This window comes from Mastomys coucha, unplaced genomic scaffold, assembly GCF_008632895.1.
Source record: "Mastomys coucha isolate ucsf_1 unplaced genomic scaffold, UCSF_Mcou_1 pScaffold2, whole genome shotgun sequence".
NCBI lineage: Eukaryota > Metazoa > Chordata > Mammalia > Rodentia > Muridae > Mastomys > Mastomys coucha.
This window is the reverse complement of record NW_022196902.1, coordinates 6,391,041-6,412,919: the sequence shown is the minus strand read 5'-3', so window position 1 is coordinate 6,412,919 and position 21,879 is coordinate 6,391,041. Positions and strand designations below refer to the sequence as shown.

General features: G+C 40.9%; 1 protein-coding gene across 11 annotated transcripts in view; it reads right to left on the bottom strand.

Annotated features, from left to right (window-relative positions):
- Hivep2 (HIVEP zinc finger 2) overlaps positions 1-21,879 on the bottom strand; it is a 194,525-nt gene that overhangs the window by 74,586 nt on the left and 98,060 nt on the right. For 10 of the 11 annotated variants that reach the window (XM_031380460.1, XM_031380465.1, XM_031380458.1 and 7 more), the window contains one exon: positions 15,668-15,769. The gene's annotated coding sequence lies outside the window, so the exon portion shown is untranslated. Of the gene's footprint in view, positions 1-15,667; positions 15,770-16,383; positions 16,437-21,879 lie in introns of those variants that run through there. The other variant, XM_031380464.1, reaches the window with a different exon arrangement.

The following is a 21,879-nucleotide window of genomic DNA, read 5'->3' as shown; positions in this document are numbered from 1 at the left end:
GTGTGCGTGCGTGTGTGAGTGTGTGTGTGTGTGTGTGTGTGTGTGTGTGTGTGTGTGCGCGCGCACGCACGTGCGCATCACAGTTTGCATGTCGAGGTCAGAAGGCCACCTTGGGTACCAAGGACTCTTGGGTTTCCTGTAGATACACTCTCAGGCTTCTAGGAAGTCTTTTTGGCTCTGCCTCCATCTCTTCACAGATGTGCTGGAATTACAGACGTGGGGTATCGTGCCTCCATTTTATTCTCTGAGTCATCTTCCCACTCACCCCTGTTTGGAGACAGTTTTCTGTATCCCAGCTGGCTTCAAACTCACTATGTGGCAGAGGGTGACCTTAAACTTGTGAGTGCATGGGCCACCATGCTTGGTTTATGTGGTGCTAAGGATGGAAGCCGGGCTTCCGCATAGCTAGGAATGTACCCTGACTAAGCTGCATTCCTGAAATTAGTGTTAAATCTTTAGGTCACTGAGTATAAGGGATGACACTGGCATATGTACTTCTTATGTTCGGAAATATTAAAAGCCCCCCAACCTAAAAAGAGTCTCTTGCTTAGAATATAAAGCTTTAAAGAGAGAAAAGTAAACAAGCCTGTCAAACTGACCCACATAAAATACACTAGCAGGATACTTCACATTCTTCATTTGATGAAGATTTAATTGCTGTTCAAAGCGATAGGAAGGAGCCAGAAAACCATTCTCATCCAATCTACAACTTGAACAACTGAGAAGAAATCCTGAGGAACTCCATGGTCTTTATAGATAAAGATTTCATCTCTGGTTAAATTAAGAATGTCGGTAAGTCTTCACTTGAACTCTTAAACTTCATGCCCAACAAATCCTGGCAGCCACGACTTTCTCCCCAGTTATGAATGCTTAAGAGTCAAACTAAGCTTGGCTTACAATCCACTCTCCTCTTCCAACACGCAGAAAAGAAGCTCCATCAGGGTTTTTATTTTTTCCCCCCTTACACCATGATCGCTCAGCTCCAGACTGAGGAATTAAGGGGGCAGCACACATGCTCCGCCCTTCTGGGCAGCTACCACTGCTTTCTAGCCAGATACTAAACCACAGCTGATCCGAGAGTGGGAACTTGTCCCAAGAGTCAGGATGCAGGGAGTCTACAGCTGGAGTCTGTTAAAATTCTTACTTAGAGGCAAAAAGGAGGACTTCACTGAGCCCTCCTGCATCTCTGTTCTGCTACCTTCCGGCAAGGTTCTCAGCGGCCATATACTCTACAGCCTTCACATCTCACATGGGTGCACCTCTCAGACGTATTAAAATGGGGGCCAATAAGGTTGGACACTAATAACAAAAGCCAACAAGGATGTACCAGGCTTCCTAAAGTATCCTTTCATATTTTTGGTCATTATCCATTACTTAAACCCTGAGGATCAAATCTTGGACCAAGCATTTTAACAACTTAATGAACACAGTGGATACTTTGAATAGAATCGTCTCTTATATTTCAAGGGATGGGGAAAAGATATTTCTTAGCCATCTAGACTGAAGGACTGACTCAAAATAATCTGTATTAAGTTTTGGTAAATTAAAAACACAGCGCATGGGTGTACGCGTGCGCGCGCGTGCACACACACACACACACACACACACACAAAACACACACACGATGGGTTTCATTATGTATCTCCAAAACCTCTAAAATTCCTCCCGTGTTTGAGACAAGAAAGCAGCCCTAATGCTTCAGTTAAATAAAGGATATAGTACATAACTGTGGCTGTCAGCATGAGCTTTTTTGTCTCAAAAAATAGGAGGAGTTTTAGAGGTTTGGAAAATATATAACGAAACCCATCATGTGAGTGTGCATGGGTGTGTGCATGTGTGTGTGTGTGTGTGTATGTGTGTTATATAAACCAATGCAGAACACACTAGACCTGAATTTAGTCTAGCAGCCAGCAAGCCCTATCCATCTCCTGCCTCTACCTCCTTCACAGTGCTGGGGTTTCATATCCAACTTAACCCTCAGGGATGGGGACTCAAACTTAGATCCTCAGACATGCAGAGCGAGTGATCCTACACACTAGGTCATCATCCTAGCCATGGAGTGCAGCTTTCACACACATATGTGCACACACACACAAAGACACAGATACATAAATGGGTATATATCCCCACTCACACACAGAATCAAGAGGCTGAGTGACAAACTGGGCAGAGATGAGCTCCCTGCTAGGGTCTGCAAGCTTCTGTACAATGTTAGGCAGTACCCAGGGCTTCCTGGCCATTCAATGTACTTTCAAGTTAATGGCTGCTCTCTCTCTAGCCCAGTGAGCTCACACTGCTGCCAACATATCGATATTCAACCCCAAAAGCATGATTATTAAGGCTTTTGAATGTTAGAAAATAAAACATAGAAATCCTGTACTACTGAGAATGATCCTTGTGGTATTTTTTATATTGTTAAATATGTAATTCTAAGTGTATCTAACTCTAATGACCATTATAGAAATTATATAGCACACTTCCAGACTTAATTCCCTTAGACATATTAAGAAAAGACCTCACAAATAATGTTATCATTAGTAAAAACAATTGAAAGTGCATTCTGCAGAAAATGTCAACTAATTGCATCTGTTCTGAAGTGCTAAGAAAGTTATGAATATCATGTGTACACATACATATATACACACATACAAAATATGTGTATGGTTTTGTTATATTTTGTTTTTGAGACAAAGTATCACCGTTTATCTCTAACTTGCCTAGAAATTGCTCTGTAGTAAAGGCTGGTCTCGAACTCACGAGAGAATGTCTGTTTCTGTCTCCCGAGAACTAGAATATGCTATCAGTTTGGCTCAGATACACAAATATGTGTGTGTGTATGTATATAGATATTATACATACATACATATATATATATGTATATATACATAATTGTTTTCATTCCTGTGTATGTGTGTATGTGTACGCTTGTGCATGCCCATGCATTCACACACATGCCTAAGCAAGCCAGAAGAGAGCAGTGCATTCTCTGAAGCTGTAGTTAAAGGCATTTATGAGCTACTGACATCGGGCTGGGAACTGAAGTCTGGTCCTCTGGAAGAGCAGGAAGTGCTTTTGACAGCTAAGCCATCTCTCCAGCCCCCTTCATTTTAAGTTTTTCTTTGTAAACCAGTTCATTTCTGAAATTCAAGAGGAATCCTGAAAGAATGGACCTTACATTCTACGTATTATACATGGTAAGGCATGTCCTGAAAATAATACTTCCTTAAAAAAATACAAATTTGGTTTTTGTATATTTGACTTAGAAATGAAATGTCTTTTAGCATCTGAATTTGGCTTTTTAAAAATGCCATTTATTTTTTAATTCTTAGCTTAGGAGTCACCTCCATTACGTATATGTTCAAGGTACACAGGAATAAAAAGCTTTGTGTAGCTGCATTTACAGTAGACCTCAGAGAAGAACTGTTAAGTAACCAAAGTGTCTGTCACCTAGAGAAGGTTCAGCTCACAAGATGCTGGTCACCCAGCACCTGGGAAGTAGAGACGGGATGAGCAGGAGTTCTGAGCCAACCTTGGCTACACAGTGAACTCAAGGCTACCCTAAGCTACATAAGACACGCTCCCTCTATCAACAAAAATGCCCAAACATTAAATGGACTTAAGGCTCTAGCTATTCTATAATGCTATCTCTTATTGGCATGTAAGTGATGAAAGTGAATTTTGTAGTTGGTGGGTAATTTCTTACACATTTCTGCATCAGATAGAAATATTCTACTCACTTCCAGATATCCATTTTTATATGCTGTTTAGGCCCCCTGATAGCGCAGATATACCTGTGTGTGTTGCAAAATGAAAAGAAAACTGACCAAACCCTATCAAGAAGAAAGGAAGAAGGGAGGGAGTGGAAGAGAGGGAAGGAGGAAGGAAAGAAGGAAGGGAGGGGTGCTGGCTGGCTGGCTGGATTAAAATGACCATATCAGACTAGTTCTTCTCTTTTCTCCAATGTCACAGATATAAGATGGAAGATGGTGTTAAGTTTTAAAAGATAATGAAGGTGCAAATGTAGAGTATTTAGAAAAATAATATCAAGATGAAATTAATTTTTCTTTTTAGAATTTAAAATCCACATACACGTCTCACCATAATTAAAAAGGAAACCTTCCAAATCCACATTGGGGTATTTTAAAATATTCTTATTATGCTACATAATTAATAATCTAATTCAAATATTTTAGTCAATGTAAAAAACATATATTAGTGTTCACTCTAAAACTCTAAGTTTATAATTGGCATAATGAAAATTATTGCCATTTGTGCTTATATCATAAAAAAGTACACTTTTATTTTCATTAGAAACAAAAGAATTGGAGATTAAGAATCATGTAACAAAAGACCCTAGTCTCTTGGTTCCCTGAATTTCTGACTATTTATAGTAGAGGTGAACCTGCCCACACGGTACACTTCATCAAACATTCAAGAATATTTGCTGCAAAACAAGGAAGAAGGGAAGAGAGGCTCTTGCCTTCCCATACAACGTAAACAAGCTAAATGAAAATGATAAATCCTACAAGACACCAAGTTTTCACTGACAGCAGAAAAATAGAAAAAGAATGACTATGAGACCGGGAGAGGATAATAAAATGACAATAGGCTCTCAGAGTCTGGATTTCAGTCTCCAACTCACTAGGGTCCTTGGCTCTGTGCTCAGCCACACCTTATGACATCTTCCAGTGCTTCCAAAGCACCCCCCATATGTTTCCACGGGCACATAAGCAAGCGATCCTGACCCCATCTGTCCCAGGGCTAGATCTAAGACCTCAGAGGGAAGACCATGTAAGGCATAGTCCTCACTTTGTTCCCCAATAAGAGAATGACACAGGCTGCAGGAGTCAGGTCTGATGACTCCTCCAAAACCAAGAGGCTTCCCTCTGCCACTCTTCTGAAAACTTAACTGAGCTCTCATAGGCTGAACATGCTGTGGGGGTTCAGAGTAGCAGGAAAAAGCTTAAGGGAGAGGTAGGTATCAAAAATTACCTTATAAATGTACTTTCATACAAACTCTATCCCTATCATTCTGGGAAGCCTGCTTATATTGGCTGGTTTCCCATAATGTATTTTGTTTAGAAATTTGCAATTCTTTTCCCAACCCTGTTATGTTTCCTAATCATCAGCCTGAACAGAAACAGAACTCAGAAAACCTTTGGTGACTAAAGGGTTAAAGCAGTGAGTGGACACAGGATCTCAGGCATGCTCATATTCTTTGTGCAGTAGAGGGTTACAGGGCACATGCTCTTTCTTACTGTCTGTCTTTCCTTTCCAGCACTTTTTCTATTTCTTCAAAATTGAAGGTTATATCATCAATACAACTGAGTAGATCGATATAATTAAATAATAGGAGTAATATGAGTAGTTGCATAAAAATTGCTTTATTGTCCCAGGTGCTTGTAATAACCTCTTTAAAAATATACAGACAAGAAAATGCAAAACAAGATAAAAATCCTACCCCTTCCACCTGGTGTTTGAATTCTACACTGCTAACCTGTTCATCCTCGGGCTGTAGCACAAGGTGTCCTTGTGTATGACTATTTAGTTTGTCGAGTAGTGCATGAGTGTTCTTGAGAACAGGCAAACAATCAGTAGGTGTGCCTGTGTGCGTGTGTGTATGTGTGTGCATGCTCAATCGGTAGGTGTGCCTGTGTGCGTGTGTGTGTGTGTGCACGCTCCCACACCCACTTCCTCAGATTGTTCTCTGTAGAACTCCCCTTCTCCATGGGACAAGGGCCAAGGAGAGCCTGAGGATTCCCCGACGTGGGCCAAGGCTATACAATGCACTAGACACTATCAGCAGTGTGCCCAGAGGACCTTGTAGGAAGGAGGAACTAAGGAGGATGCTGAGAGGGGGTGGGGAGCTGGCAGCAGAGAGCCCAGTGTTTTCGCAGGATTTTGAAATCTGCAATGGGACAAACTTGTTCTCAAGTGACGCCTCTCAGACCAGCCAGAACACAAAGATCTACCGGGGTTTATATAAACTTTACCCAACAAGGAGAAACCACTGAGAAAAAAAAAAAAACTCTCAGCCCCTCTTCTCACTTACATGTTTAATTACATCTTCAAGATAAGAAATAGCCATTAAAATACTTTTACCCTTACTTCCATAACTTTCAGAACATTCTTACCTCCATGTCTACACTGAAGCCTTGTCATGGTTGCCTTGGATCCATCATGGCAGTCACTGGTCTTTTCTTAGAGCATAGTATTTTCTAACATTTGGAAACATTACTCATCCCAACCCCCATTAAACAGGGCACCCATTACAGGCAGGATTCACCTCTCAGTGGGAGCACTTCTCTCTAGCAAGCTCCTCCTCCCAGCTATCTTCACACTCTCCTGTCTTAATTTTCAACTACATTTCTGACAACTCTGTAAGGTCTACAAACACAGAATCCCCTTGAAGTGCTCATGTTCAAGGCTTGGTCCCCAGCCGATGGATCCAGTCATCAAGAAGTGATTGGACCATGAGGATGTGCTCTAACAAATGGACACATCCATGAACGGATTCATAGTGCAATGAATGGCATTTGGGAGGTAGGAACAGGGAAGGCCTAGTTAGAAGAGGTAGGCAACCAAGGGCCAGGCTTTAAAGGGTAGCATGTCCCTGGCCTCTGCCTCCTGCTCACTGTGAGATGAGAAGTTTTCTTCCACCATAGTCCAGTAATGATGTAGTCAGTGGAAGTGAACTGAAGCCTCTGTGACTGTAAGCCAAAGTAAACCCTGTCTCCTTTTCAATGACTTCTTTTAAATAATTGTGACAAACACACACACACACACACACACACACACACACACACACACAATCTAATAAGAATATAAAATACTTTAGAGTACCAGATCTGAATTTCAAGGCCAAGTTGAAGCATCATTTTCTGTAACATACTTGCCCCCTTTCTGGTCCAGAACTGACACCATTCCCACAACCCTTTGTTAAACTCCTACTATTACCCTTATCACAGTCTGTCTCCCCAACCCTGATTTCAGTTAACTGGGTAGTATATGAAATATGAAAATACTACTCAGCTATTTTGGCTAGAAAGACCTCATTATCCTCAATACACACACCAGCACCCAGCACAATGTATAGAGATTAGTGGGCCCTACCATAATATGGATTGATTCTCTCACATTTACTTATAGTCACTAGATTGAATTGTTATCTTCTTGTTACTTCCCAGCCCTCACAGTCAATTACAAAAATCCTGCTGTACAGGTAACTCACTCACTGCACTCTCTCCAGTTTGTCTCCCTGTTGTGTTCCTGTAACTATCAGAGGGTATAACTTTACCCTCTCCCCCAGTCACCTCCTATCTTTCTACCTCCAATTCTTCTGATCTTTCTCTACAATACTGTCATCAATTAAGCTTTAATGACCTCCCCCAAAATAAGGCAACGTGTGTTTCCTTAGCTCAAAAATGTGGTAACATTTTTTAATCTCCAAAACAAAGCATGGATTAGGATTATAATTATATCCAAAGCTCTCTCTACTCTTTTAACTGTTCCCATGTCCTTTCCTTCACATCCTCCCATTTATCAATGCCCTGTCTCAAACATTTAAAATGACAATATTCATCCTTGTTCTAGGTAGAAGTAATTCTTCCCACTTGACAAGATCCCTCCCTTCTTAAAAGCCATTCTTAGAAAATTCTATTTGATCCCAGAGTCCATCCCCCAACCCAGGACACCCACAAGAGCATAGATGTGGTTGCTTTCTTCTTGTATGGACAAAGCATTCTATTTAGACATCCCCAAGGGCACTGCCACAAGCCCTATAGTCAAGTCAGGTAAATACTACTCCTAGCTCTATTTGGGGGGTTGTAAGCAACTGAAATCCAATACACAGGCTTACTGGTCATTGTCTTCCTCTATACTTCCAGAATACTAAACTGTACATGACAGAACTGCCTCAAATAAATGTTCACCAAATTTAAAAAAACTAAATATTTCACAAGTCGCCAAAAAACTCAAGTTCCATGAAAAAAAAAAAAAAAAAAAAAAAAAGGGAAGAGGGCTCAGCCAGCAGTGCTGGCATCTGTGATGATTGGTGTTCTCAAAATTTCCACTTAAGGCTGATGACAGAATCAAGCTATGCTGCAGTCGATGAATAATTTATTTGTGCACAAATCGCTCTGTTAATGGAAATCTTTCATGGCTTAAGATCTAAGATACACCCACTGCCCTGTACTTACAACATGTGTGCTTTAATCATTAGTACACACGGTAATGGCAAATGGTAATTACAGGATCATAGGATGCTCATAAACTGATTTAATCCAGAATATCTCTTCTGAGATTTCTATGTATGGAAGCACCAGTGAGTTACACCAAACCAGCAAACTCACTGCTGGCGTCAAATTTAGGAACCTAAGCTTTACTTGTCATTAGATTGAAGGAATCATTTTATTCACACAGCTAGTGTATTTTCCTCTATTTTTGGTGCTCAATAACTCCCCCCATTTCCCTGCACCAAATTACCAAATGAAATATATCACACAGAAAGAAAAGTGTGTGCCTACGTATCAAGTGCAGCTGCAGGGGCCACATCACTCCTTTTCTGTGCTATTTCAGCAAACCGTGAGAGGGTGGGGGGTCATGATTTTCAAAAAGAAAAGAAGGCTACTTCCCTGGTTTGTTATTGTTCTGGGAAGCTGAAGGAGATGCTAGCTGCTGGGAATCCTGACAAGTACAAGTAATACCAAGGAGGTAAATTCGTGGAGAAGTCTTTGGTGAGCTGAGGGGACCCGAAGACAAGGGAAAAGACTGGAGTCTTCCAGTGGATTCTTTTCTCCAACCACGAGCCCTCATGACAAATGAAAAGAAAAAAACACACGCGTTTCGTCTGCTGTTATCTAAAATGTATAAACTCAAGGTGATCACAGTGCTACCCAAACTCTCCTTTTTTCGTTTTTGTGTGAAAGTCAAATTTTAACTCCAGGCTCAAAGCTTTCCCACCTCCCCCTCCAAACCATAAGCCGCAACACGCATGCATGCACGCGAGCGCGCGCACACACGTATGCACCATCCAATAAGGAGTCCCATCCTGGGCTGGAGAGATGGCTCAGTGGTTAAGAGCACTGACTGCTCCTCCAGAGGTCATGAGTTCAAATTCCAGCAACCACATAGTGGCTCACAACCATCTGTAATGAGATCTGATGCCCTCTTCTAGTGTGTCTGAAGACAGCTACAGTGTACTTAAATATAATAATAAATAAATCTTTAAAAAAAGAGAGAGAAGAGGCTCTCTCTGACTCTTAAAAAAAAAAAAAAGGAGTCCCATCCTGTCTCCTGTGTACTTTTCCTTCCAGGTCTGTGGCCTGTCAGTCCTCTTTGCTGTCATTCTATTCCAACTCAGGTCCCCCAAAACTGCCCAAACTCCAGCCCACAAAGTCAGGAGACCATAAGGTGCCCCAGTGAAGGACAGTACTAGGCACAGTGCCCTGTGGTACCCAGGATACAGTAACAGTCACCAGGGGCAGTGACCTGTGCAAGTGTCAGGAGAACCTGAAGGAAAAAGCAAGTGGAGCTGAACACAGGGACAGAAGCCTGGCATTCAAGACCTGAGATGGGAGGAACAGAGAAAGAATTAAAGGAAGCCAAGTGAGAAAAAATTCCCTGCACCTAGAATGAATACACTTATGCACATGATCTAGGCGGTGCCTTTGTGACCTGAGTGCAGAGACAATAAGGGCACACCATCAGGTGACAGCTCTTGAGTGACTTAATATGAACACACCCTAAGCCAGCATTGACTGCTACACCCACTTACCCTACCCCACCTCGGCTCTTATCAGCCAATACAACCGACAACAGCCTCCTAAGGGGCAGGCAGCTCATCTCTCTGCTCTCCTGCTCAAGAACACTCAGGCACTCCGCACTCAGGACCACAGGAAACATCTACCGCTCATCCTGCCGCAAACAGGGCCATCCTGTCTCAGCTTTTTGCCCCTAAATCTCTCAGCATCTATCCTACACGTTCAAGGGGTCACAGACCACATGTCATTTCATCTCTCTCATGAGTCTTTTCCCAAACGATTATTTTGTTGGCATAGCGCCAGGTTCACTTTAAGAGCATTTGTATTTTACACTTCAAGGAGGTACTAGACCCAAAGACAACACAACTCAAGCAAGTATAAAAGCCAGTGTGAAACTTCATTGAGCAGCCATTCAGAATGGAAGCAATGGAGTATCAAATTGGATTTCATAGTTTACTATCAAATATATCTTCATGTACTTGTATATAGTCTTTCATGTGCAATTTTTCTTATTCACTATTTTTTATAATAAAGTTTCAAACGAAAAGATTAAATAGTGGGCATTGAAAGCTCGGAGATTTGTGCTAATTGACTCCGCTCTGGATATTTGGTAAGATGCAGCTTTCCTGATCCATCTCACTAATGTCATTAAGGTGTTAGCCGTGTACCAATTCTTCAGAATGCAACCTGAATTTTGAAAGGGAACTTAGTAAAGTAAAAGGAACTTTTAGTAAAGTCCAGCCAATAGTTATGGGATATCTATTATTTTGCTCAAGACTCTTTATTTTCCCCCAGGGTGAGGAAGATACTGATAAAATAAAGATCTACTATTGCTCTCAAGCAGCTTATAGTGGGTCCTTGTGATACACAACACAACACAAGACAGCAAACGATTCGGTGTAACTGCTTCATCAGTAGGTGTAAGCATAGAAATACCATCAAGAAGTGATATGAGAGACACTGGAAGGGTTGAAGTGATTATGAAACCAGATAAAATAAAACAAAAAGACCAGTACCCTAAAATAAAAGGATTAACAGGACTATGACATCAGTAAAGCTCATCAGCCAACAGTGTGAGCAACAGAAGAAGCAGACAATGTAGGCAGGCAAGCTAATTTATCACCTGTGACCTCACGGGTAAGAACTCACAGTGGGATTAAGTTCAAACCCAAAATGAGGATCTCTACATAGATGGTTTGCCCATTATTTAATTTAAAAATGTATAATAAATGCTATAAATACCTAAGGAGCCTGAATTCAAGAACCCATTTTTAGTCTGTAGGCACACTGCTTGAGGATGGTAACATTGTCAGATTGGAGTGAATGACTGGGTAATTTTAACAGAAACTTCAGTTAGATCGCATCTGCCATGCTGTTGGGTGATCTTTTGGGCTCATTGGAGAATCCCTAAAATTGAATTCCTTCTCACAATTTCAATATGGCTTCTCTTTATTATTCACTATATTAAACAGAATGTAGTGGTCACATCTACAGAGCTCTAATATTTGGAGAATGCCTGTCTACTAGACCCATGACCACACAGTGACTGTGACATGCCACCTGTTGGATAAATATGTGAATCACTGGGGCTCTGACCTTGACTAAATGACTAGGTGTAGCGCCTACACCCTGCAGTTGACTCCACTTCCTTGTACACAAAATAAAGTATATATAACTTCTATATCATAGCTATATTTCTCCTGTAAGATAACACAGGTAAACACTATTTGTAAATGATAAACTATTACACTCAAATGTTAATACATACAGAAACAAGGCACACAGAAACCATTTCCTTATGTAGAGGTGAAACAGAGAATAACTGACGAGAAGCTCTCTCCACAGCCATTGTACAGTACAAACCAAAGGAAAGAGGCGGCAATAATCCTACAGGAGAGATTATTCTGAAACAAGGAAGCAGCCCCCCTATCGGGGTGTTGAATAGCTACAGAACAGGCATGGATTGGAATTCATGTTGGTCATATGACCCGCTTAATGAATGCTGCCTGACTAAACAGATGGACAAGCTATTAATCTTGTGAATGAATGAAGTATGATGCTTAAAAAGTACAAGGAAATACTTTTTGAAAAATCAAACCACACAGCTCATGAAATCCAGTCACTCATGGGCTCTTTTTGGATCTACTATAATGAAGAAACAAAGTGAAATCTTTGGAAGTCAGATTATAGATGCTTTTAAAAGCCTGATTTCACACCAACTTGTCAGTACTCAAAACACGTATATACTCTCTTCAGTTATAGTAAAGAAGGAGGCACATAAAACCAAATAACTTCCATATAAAAATCTCCAAAATTGCCCCTCTACAAGAGCAAACAGTTGGATGGCTACACCTTGGCAACTTATAGGATCTACTGTGAATTGCCTGCAAAGGCAGAGGCTATAGTAAGCCCAACAGGTTTGATGTGAACCATTTGAGCAGCTGAAATTGTCCAAACACAAGTCAAGAGTATTCCTTTATTTCCTGACTTTGTATAAATAAGGGAAATAAAAGCCATACATAAGCACATTAAAAGGCAAAGGAGCCATAGAAGATTGAACAATCTGTCTGAGTAACAAAGTCACAAAATAGAGCAATTCCTACAGAAATAAGAATCAGGTATTTTTTACTTCTTTACATGAGACTTCAATAATTTCTGATTCTAAATACTAATAACTGTAGTAGTTATTCAATTCTGCGCTAAGTAACTACAACTCTGAAATCCAATATTTCCAAATAGACAAGGGATCTTAATTCTTAGCTTAAAGTAATTGTGAGCCAAGATGCTGAATCATACAGATTGCTCAATAAAGGTAAAAAAATATCCCTTCGCTCCAATGAAGAGGCACCTCTAAATCCACCCCCATTGAATGAAAGAAGCATACATCTGAGAATGTAGATCAGAACCCATGGTAACGGATACAGATTTCAGCTAGACATGCAATGTTAAGTCTGCTCAAAAACATTATCAACTTAAAGAAAAACAGCAATGTATAAAATTAGCATCAATATAAGGATAAACTAATTCTTATCCTTGACAAGAAGTACCATAAAATGGATATTCTAATGTTGTAGGTTTCCTATCTTTTCAAGCTCCTTTCTATTTGCTACTAACTTGTGGTGAGGGAGATTTTATAACTTGAAGGAAAATTCCTCAGTTGAACTAGTGGAAAGAGTTGCTGATAGAGTAAGGAGTCATGCACGGACCATACCGCCTGTACATATTATTAGAAAAGCTTAAGAAATCCATAGGAAACCTTCCAAAAAAAATATATGGTTGAGCTGAGAAACTATGCCATCTCTGTGAGTTAGGTACATACTAGCAGGCTAAAGAATCAGCAGGCATGCAGGAGAAAAAAAATACAGTTCCTGTAGGGTTTAAACGTTGGCCAGTCATCTGTTAACAGTAACCTCCCCAAACCATCACTAACCATCGCTGGCTCCCACTGCCTTCTGACCATCACTAACCGTCGCTGGCTCCCACTGCCTTCTGACCATATGCTTTACCTTCCAAGAATATTATGGATTAAGTAACACACTTACTGAACTCAAAACAATCAATATTTTCAAAGTGATGATGTCAAAGAAGCCCAGGGCTCAGACAGCAAGGCCATGCACACTGTCAGTCTCCCGCACATAACTGACACTGCGAATCACAAGCCGAAACTGGATGTTAGCATTGTGGCACACACGCCCACACTGGGAATAATTGTAAGAAGTAAGCCTCTGAGCAGTATAGACGCTAAGGGTTTGGTGCATTAATTTTCATCTCTGACACAAACTACTGAACAAGAAAAGAAAGCTCTGCTTTAGAAACCTTCTAGAAGTCTCCCTTCCAAATGCCATTTTCATATGACTGCCTTGTCTCCATTTAACTACTCAAAACTGTTTTCCAATGGTACTATGTGTATATAACAATGGGAATACATGGTCACAAATGAATACTGAATCAAGCACCTCACAAGGCAGGATAAAAAAGATACCCAGCAGTTTGTATATTCAGGATTTTGACCTTCCCAGATGTCCAAAGGCTACACAAATGACGAAAGCTCTAAGGCTGAAGCCTCAAGGCAGATTCCTAGAGACAAGGTAGTTGTTGGTACGCACAGGCCATACAATATTATCAGTGAGAGCCTGCATGACCAATGGCACCCTTGGGTGCTCATAGACAAACACCAGGGGTTGGCTGGCTTAAAACCATCTCCCTAATCATTAGACATTTTCTTCTCCTATTCATTAGTACTCACTGGATTTTTAAATCATGAAAAATATGTAAAACTTTAGTAACTCATGTCTTGTGACCTAAAATTAGGAACATATTTTTCCTAAAAATTCTGTTACTATACAAAGGGTTAATTAAAGCATGAGTTTGCCTGAGTTTAAAAAAACTTACCAAGCCCTAAAATCAGTATCATTTAGACTTTCTGATGCCAAAAATCTGTTTGAGAAAGCAGGCTTTTACTACACTGACATTTTAAGAGTAGCCAAAGTCCTGTTCCCACTAAATTCTGGCAGTCCCTAGTGAGCTGGGAACTGCCTAAACAACTCCTGGTTCCCAATTTTCTATCTCAGGAGCCTCCAGTGCCATCCAGCACAAAAGAAAGTTCACCCAGGCAAGCAAGCCTTTACTTAAATGTCTGTTCTTGTCACGGACACACATGCACATAGAATGAGAATGGTTTAGTATAGCAAGATGTGAGATTTCTTTAAAAGCTTATTATGTATTAGATTGTAATCCAGTAAGATGTAGATACAAACACAGAAACAGACACACACACGGGGAGGGAGGGAGGGAGGGAGGGAGGGAGGGAGGGAGGGAGGGAGGGAGAGAGAGCTCCCCCAAAGTAAAAGGTGATAGTCTCATATTAGCTTAAGATTACAAGGAAATTATCAATAAAACTACAAATAAAAGGAGGTTTGTGAGTGACGCCCTAGTGGCAGAACCTGAAGCTGGCATGTGTAAGGGCCCTGGGTCCAATCCTCTGCATCTAATAGAATGAAATAAAACAGAAGAGTGGACAGAAGGAGCAATTCTAAGTAATGAGTGACGTTTTCTAATGTTCAAGGAAAATCACACTACATAGATGACAAAGAGGATGAGGTAAGAGCGCTTGCTGAGCAAGCGGAGGCCTACATTCAAAGGGCACCCAAGTTAAAGGCCAGGTTCACCTTTATGCTTGTGTGTAACACTGACACTGTGAGGAATGAGCTTCTGAGGGTGGCTGAATGCTAGACTAGTGTGCTGGTCAGTGAGAAGCTGGTCCCAAATTAATAAGGCAGAGAATGATAACATGGGATATCTGACATCCTCCCCTGGGCTTTGTGAACCTGCATATAGACACATACACACACACACATGCATATACTGTCCTCACACACATATCATACATGCATGCCCATGCATGCACACACATGTAATACACTGCTACCCCATACCTATCACACACACACATGCACATATATACACACACATATAATGCCCCATACCATATACACATGTGCATGCATGCACATACATGCATATACATTGCTACCCACACACACATACACTAACACACATATCATACATATATGTGCATGCACTCATACACATGCACTGCCTCCTACACAGACATCACACACACATACATACATACATATACAGTACCTCATACAGACACAGACCACACACACACACACATACACACACACACACACACACAAAACACACACACAGTTTTAAACCTAAAGTAATTTTTAAAATTGCAAGATAGATATCCAAATACATTCACTGAAGCAATATTCCCATGGTCTATCACATGTCTTGAAGGCTTCAAATTATGCCTGTCAAAAATCTCACTGAGCATCTACTTAATATCACACATTGGCGACTGAAGTCAAACCACAGAAAGGGAGTACCTTACTTACCTACTGGCTGGCTGTTGAGAGAACATTCCAATCAAATCAATTCACTTAATCTTCCAAGTAGATCTGAATATTGTTGGCTTTGACAAAACTCACAGACTTCACCTAATGAAAACACAAACAGAAGAGCATTTACATCAGGGCTTGATGGCATCTATAACTCAGTAATAAAAATCAACACTAGACTGACATCTTTTCTGTTACTGTGCTACAAAACAACAAAAGTATTTGGTAGCTGGATTAAATTTTATAACTGGGGTAAAATATGTGCCTAAGCAAAGAGAGATTAAATGCCCAGAGTGAAATGTAAGAGTTTATTTCTAACACCAATTGGCACATGGGAACGATTACCCACATGACACAAGGACATTAAAATCACACAGGAGCAAGCATGGAAAAAGTTGTTCTGAAATAACACCCCCCCACACACACACTGCTGCCGCCATTGATTTTTATTGGCTGCATTTCTTGAAGCCAGCAAATCTTAGCTACAGCCAGTATCTGCTAAAGGAGAGAAGCCAATACCTACACTGATTATTTACACGTAACAGTGGTCAAGCCACCTTGAAAATAATTCAGCAACAGAGATTTCCAGATCATTCTGAGCATGCTGCCTTGCTTCCCTCAGCAACCACTCATAGTAGTGAAGCCCCATCAGTAATTTATTATAAATATTTTATAAATATTATCAGCTCATTTCATTCATTTTCTCAGCACACCTGTCCTGAGGTCCAGAAATCAAATTGCTATCTCAGTTACTGGAGAAGTTCCAAGAGAAAGTGAGCAATGACTCACCTGGAAGGAGATAAAAACAGTCACTAGAGCATCAAGCTAAAGAGCAGATGACAAAAATCATACAGCTTCAAGCTAATCCTGAATCAGGTCTCCCTAGAGTAGACTGAGTATTTTCAAACAAACCGGGATTTTGAAGTCACAGAACATAACCCCAACCACATCCTAGGCAAAGTGCAAGCCATTTTCCAAAGCCATACATTACATGATTTTTATTGCACAATTTGGAATTATAATTGTCACTTCCCAAATCTTACTACACAAATTAATGAAATTAATCAGTATTTAGAAGAAAAAATGTTTGAAATAGATTTGCTATCCCCTTCTGGTTTTAGATGATATTCTCAATATCTTGATAATGGGCAACCCAAATAACAAGAGCCACACAAACCAAGGAGAGCCTTACAGTAGTCATGAGAGTATGTTGAGTTTTTAAGAAAACCTAGTGCCCAGATTCTGGCCTTATTGCTCTTCACAGAGTGGTTATGCAGGAAACTTACTTTGGCATGGACTCAAGAGACTAACTTCATTAGCAAAGATTAAACAGTACTTATTATCGTTCCAGAGTTCCTGCCACTAGTGTGACAAGACGAATGTCATATGCTTTGGTTAGTAAGCTATTTGCCTATTTATTTCTGGGGTGTTGAGAATACAACTAGGGCCTACCCTGGCACGCTAATAGCTCTGCCATTGCCCTGCTCCTCCAGTCCATCCTGTGAGAATGCGTGTGCGCATGCACGTCTGCATCTGCGTGTGTGGGGGTCAATTTTACTGAATCAACTAATACAATAACCCTTCGATGAACTGCAAGATGGTTAAACACATTCTTTATCTTCGAACACCTATAGCTGTGAGAATATCTGTCTTTCCCTTTTTGTTATGCAATCCTTTCAAAGACATCCGAATACCAACGGTACCCAGGGTCATGATACAGTTTGTGGCTATCTGCCAGGAACTGGCGCGTGCAGGAGCTTGGCACGCTGTTTCTCCCTTTGGCCAGTTTCTAAAGCCGCCTAGGACTCGCCCCTCACGATGCAGAACCCACTTGAAGAGTCCTCCTTACTACAGAATTTCTTTTCCTTTTGTGTGCACGTGTATAGCGAGTTCGTGTGTATTTGTGTGTGAGTGTCTGTACCTGTGTATGCACATGTGGAAGCCAAATGATGCCAGTGTCTTCCTCTCTGGATTTTTTTGAAGTAGGCCTCTTGCTACACCTGGATTTCACCAAATGGACAGCCTGGCCCCCCAAGATACACCTGTTTCTGCTTCCCAGCACTAGAATTAGAGAGACACACACACACAGATGCGGACACGTGCACATGCACACACACACACACACACACACACACACACACACACACACTCGTACAGAATGGCCTGAGGGTGCAAAACAGAGGTTGCAAGGGCAAGGCTGCAGTTATATTCCGAACACTACAGACATTAAGTTGCATGCCTGGCTTCATCTTTATATGTAGGTGTTTGGGGATCTAAGGTCACCAGTACTTCACCCACAGAGCCACCTCCCAGCCCTCAAGCTTAAAAGTCTTTAAAATCTTTTTTATTTCGTTTTGTTGTACAGTGTGAAACTGACCTGTACAGACACAGAAGTCTAACATCCCTTTCCAGCCTTGCTCACTTCTTAGACAGGATACAATTTCCTTAAATTATATTACTTTTGCCCCCTAAGAAGTCTTATATTTCTGAGTACAACCAGCTATTAGGCCCATATGTTGAAACCCTTTTCACCCACACCACTGCAGGTATCTTTTCTATATCTGTTGTTGGGGAGTAGCAGCGATTTCAAATGACTAGAGGACATTTTCAATGCTCGCAAAGCACCTAAAAGTGGTGCCATTACCTCCTGTAAAAGTCCAAGAGCAGTAAGGAAAATACATTATTCACCCATTATTCACAAGACTGCCAGTGATTAGCCCGGAGGATGCAATTATGTTGCCTGTAAGCCAAGGTGGGCAAATCAGGAGACATTTTCTCAGAAATGTTCATTTCCTTACAAATAAACAGCGATACAAGGCATTACAGTAGATCCCCAGCAATTCTATGCTACAAAGCACAGAAACATTTACAACTAGCTGAAGGGGCTGGGGCTGACCTACCTTCACTCCATCTTGTTTTCCTGCTGCCCACACCACACTTAGCGGGTACGACTCAGTCAGCAGTATTTTGGCTCCATCTGAGCTTTGCATTTCAACCAGTTTCATGTTAGAAAATGTCTGCGCCATTGAACAGTCTATGTCTAGCTAGGACTTGATCGTGCTGGTTACTCACTGGACTGTTTCAGCTATTTACATGCAATGAATTCAACAAACGGACAATGCTGGTCTGGCAAGCAGGGAGCTTGATGGGTTGCTTTCCCTGTCATATACAGGGCCCATGCTTTGTGAGTTTATGGGATGCTCCGTGGGGCAGAGTAGTGCAGGCCACGTATGGCACTCATGGAGGTGGCTCACGGCAGCTGGAGTAAACTTGAGTCACTGTGTCCTTATATGTGTGAGCAATCTTCCAACACGCTAAGGACCAGGAAGACAGATGGAAATGTGTGCAGGGAGAGGACAGACCCCAAATACTGCCAACTTCACACTATTCTATCACGGCTATCACCGCGCCTGGCAGCTTGGGTAACACGGCCGCCCTGCTTAGTTAGTTACTCATGCTAGTTTTCCTTAGAAAAACATAACAAAACTGCAAGTATTTGAACCAGAAATACACTCCTACTCCTGTAGCCCAGACACAATAATCCACTATTCGCACCAACATGTACATACTTCATACAAACGCCCCTGTACTGCATGTGCACTCTTGGTTTTTCACTTATTACTCTGTAAGCAATTCTCTATTTCCATGTGTGCAGACAGCTCCTTTTTCCCAGCCACACATTGTTTCACAGTTAGAATGACATCATTTCACTCATTATCCCTGTATGTGGGAATTCCTGACATGCTTTTATTTATGTCACTAGAAATAAAATGATATTTTGCTTAAAATATTATCAGAAACAGTATTATTATACCAAAAGGTGGAATATTTTATAAACTTATATTTAATGTGTAGCAAATTATTTAAAGAACTTATAAGACAGCCAACAATAAATAAATATTCTAATTCAGCAAAGTTCCTGACTTCTTACTTGATGCTTTAAAAAAACCACTTCATTCAATATGAGTTGTACCTCAAAATCTTTTATTATTTTAATGATGTCAGTAATTATTTTATAATTTAAAAGAATCTTATTGTCTTTATCTCTAATGAAAATTTTCCCTAATTATGTAATTTGACTATTTTTAGGTTCTGGTTTTAGTTTTATAGTTATATGGCGTGGTGCAGGGGAGTGCTCGAGCAAGCCTGTGTGCATGTAAATATGTACATATGTGTGCAGATACCAATGGAGACCAGAAGAGGCCATCAAGGCTCCTGGAAGAGCTACAGATATGGGCAGTTGTGAGCCAACTGCGGTGGGTGCTAGAAACCGCTCTGGCCCTCTGCCACAGCAGCCCGAGATCGTCTCAGCCCTGGTTGCTGGATTACTTTGCGTGTGTATGCTGTAGCCTAAGGAGTTAGTTTCATACTTCAGCCTAAGGAGTCAGTTTCATGCTTCATTTTTCTTCCCTTTTCCTTATCTTCATCCATATACTGAACTTTGGTTCACACTGTATAATACTATGTGACCGGCACTGAACTACACAGTTCCGTGTTGTTCCACGGAAACATGCACATGTTACGCTGTATCTGCTAGCATTGTGTGTGGTGTGTCTGTGAGTCTGAGTGGGCAGTAGGCCAGCCTTCTGCTCCTGGTGATTTTTTTTTCCTTGATATACATGGGTACTTGCAATGTTCTCACCTGCTTTATTCCAGGTTCCTTAGCCTTCAGTCCCTGTGTTATATGCAGTTCATTTCAACAATACTCAAAAACTTCCATTTAGATTATGGTTAAAACTGCACTGTGTAATAAATACAATGGTTAGATGTAATAAATGGAAACCTTTCTTCTGGACTTTAGTTTTACATGGTTAACCAGGCATGGTAACCAGAGATAATATAAATTATCTCTGTGTATGACATGTGACTTTCACAATTAATATATACTCATCTTCTGTTAGTCTTCTTGTCTCTTTCCCTGCTCCCATTTCACTTGCTAAAAATACAGCATTCCTATAGAGCAACTATGTGCTAATTCTCTTTAAGCCCTACAGAATAATATTCTCTAAAGGTGGTGAAACAGTGATTAAATAGAAGGTAAGTATTTTTAAGTCCTATCTTAAACAAGACAGGTCAATTTTCTTGACAAAACTGAGATAAAACTATTCATGAACACGAGTTCCAAAGGATCCCTGTTAGCCATTTTATTTTCCCCATCTGAAGAACTGTGCAGCTCATTTAAAACAAGAATGGATGGCTCAGACAGCTTAGTACAAAGTATGTTCCTTTCTCTTCCTTTTCTGGTGTCTCCTGATTCTTCTCTTATTTAGGTTTGGACTCAAAGACAGGGAAAGCAGAGTGTAAATGACCTGTAGCAATAATAAGACAACCAGGCCTGGTAACACAGGCCTATAGTCTCGGCACCCACAAGGTAGAGGCAGGAAGATGAGCAGTTTAAGGCCAGCCTCAGCTACATCGCAAGTTTGAGACCAACCTGAGCTACATGAGATCCTAATACAATAAAAACATTTTAAACTTATTTTTTGTACTGAAGACAATTTTGCTGTGCATGCTAATTATAACCATATGTCATTCTCCCTGATTTAGTGGCTACTCTATAGGTACTTGAAAATAATCTTACATTTCAGATAGCCTAAGTGGTCCATACATCCAGACTCTACGTTGACAGGCAAGAGGTCAACACGCAAAAAGGAAAGAAATCAAGTCAATTACCTCTGTGAGACTGGGTGCCTAAGGACTGAGGCTGACTCTATGTTGACTTGAAAAGCCACCTTATGTGTCAAGTTGTGTGAAAGTACGAAATACAAGTGGCATGTTTCTCTGCTTTACTGAAGAAACACATAAAGAGAGGCAGATATTTCATCTGAACCATGTTTCCTGAAAGACTGCAAGATGTCTACAAATTTTCTTTCCTGGAGTTCAAAATAGCACACTGAGTGGGAGTGAGTACTTTGAGACAGAAAGAAAAAAGGGAGAGAAAGGAAGCAGGGAGGGAGAGGAGGGAAGAAAGAGGAGGAGCTAAGGAAAGCAAATCATACTGTCTGGTCCTTGGTGTGAGCTGTCTGCAAGAGGCTATTTGAGAGATGTGTATGATTTGTGTGAAATAATAGTTTGAGCCATGCACATACAGTTCATATGACTTCATACAGAATCTTCTGGTCACATCGTGCGTGTGTGCGTGTGTGCGTGCGTGCGTGTGTGTGTGTGCGTGTGTGTGTGTGTGCGTGCGTGTGTGTGCGTGTGTGTGT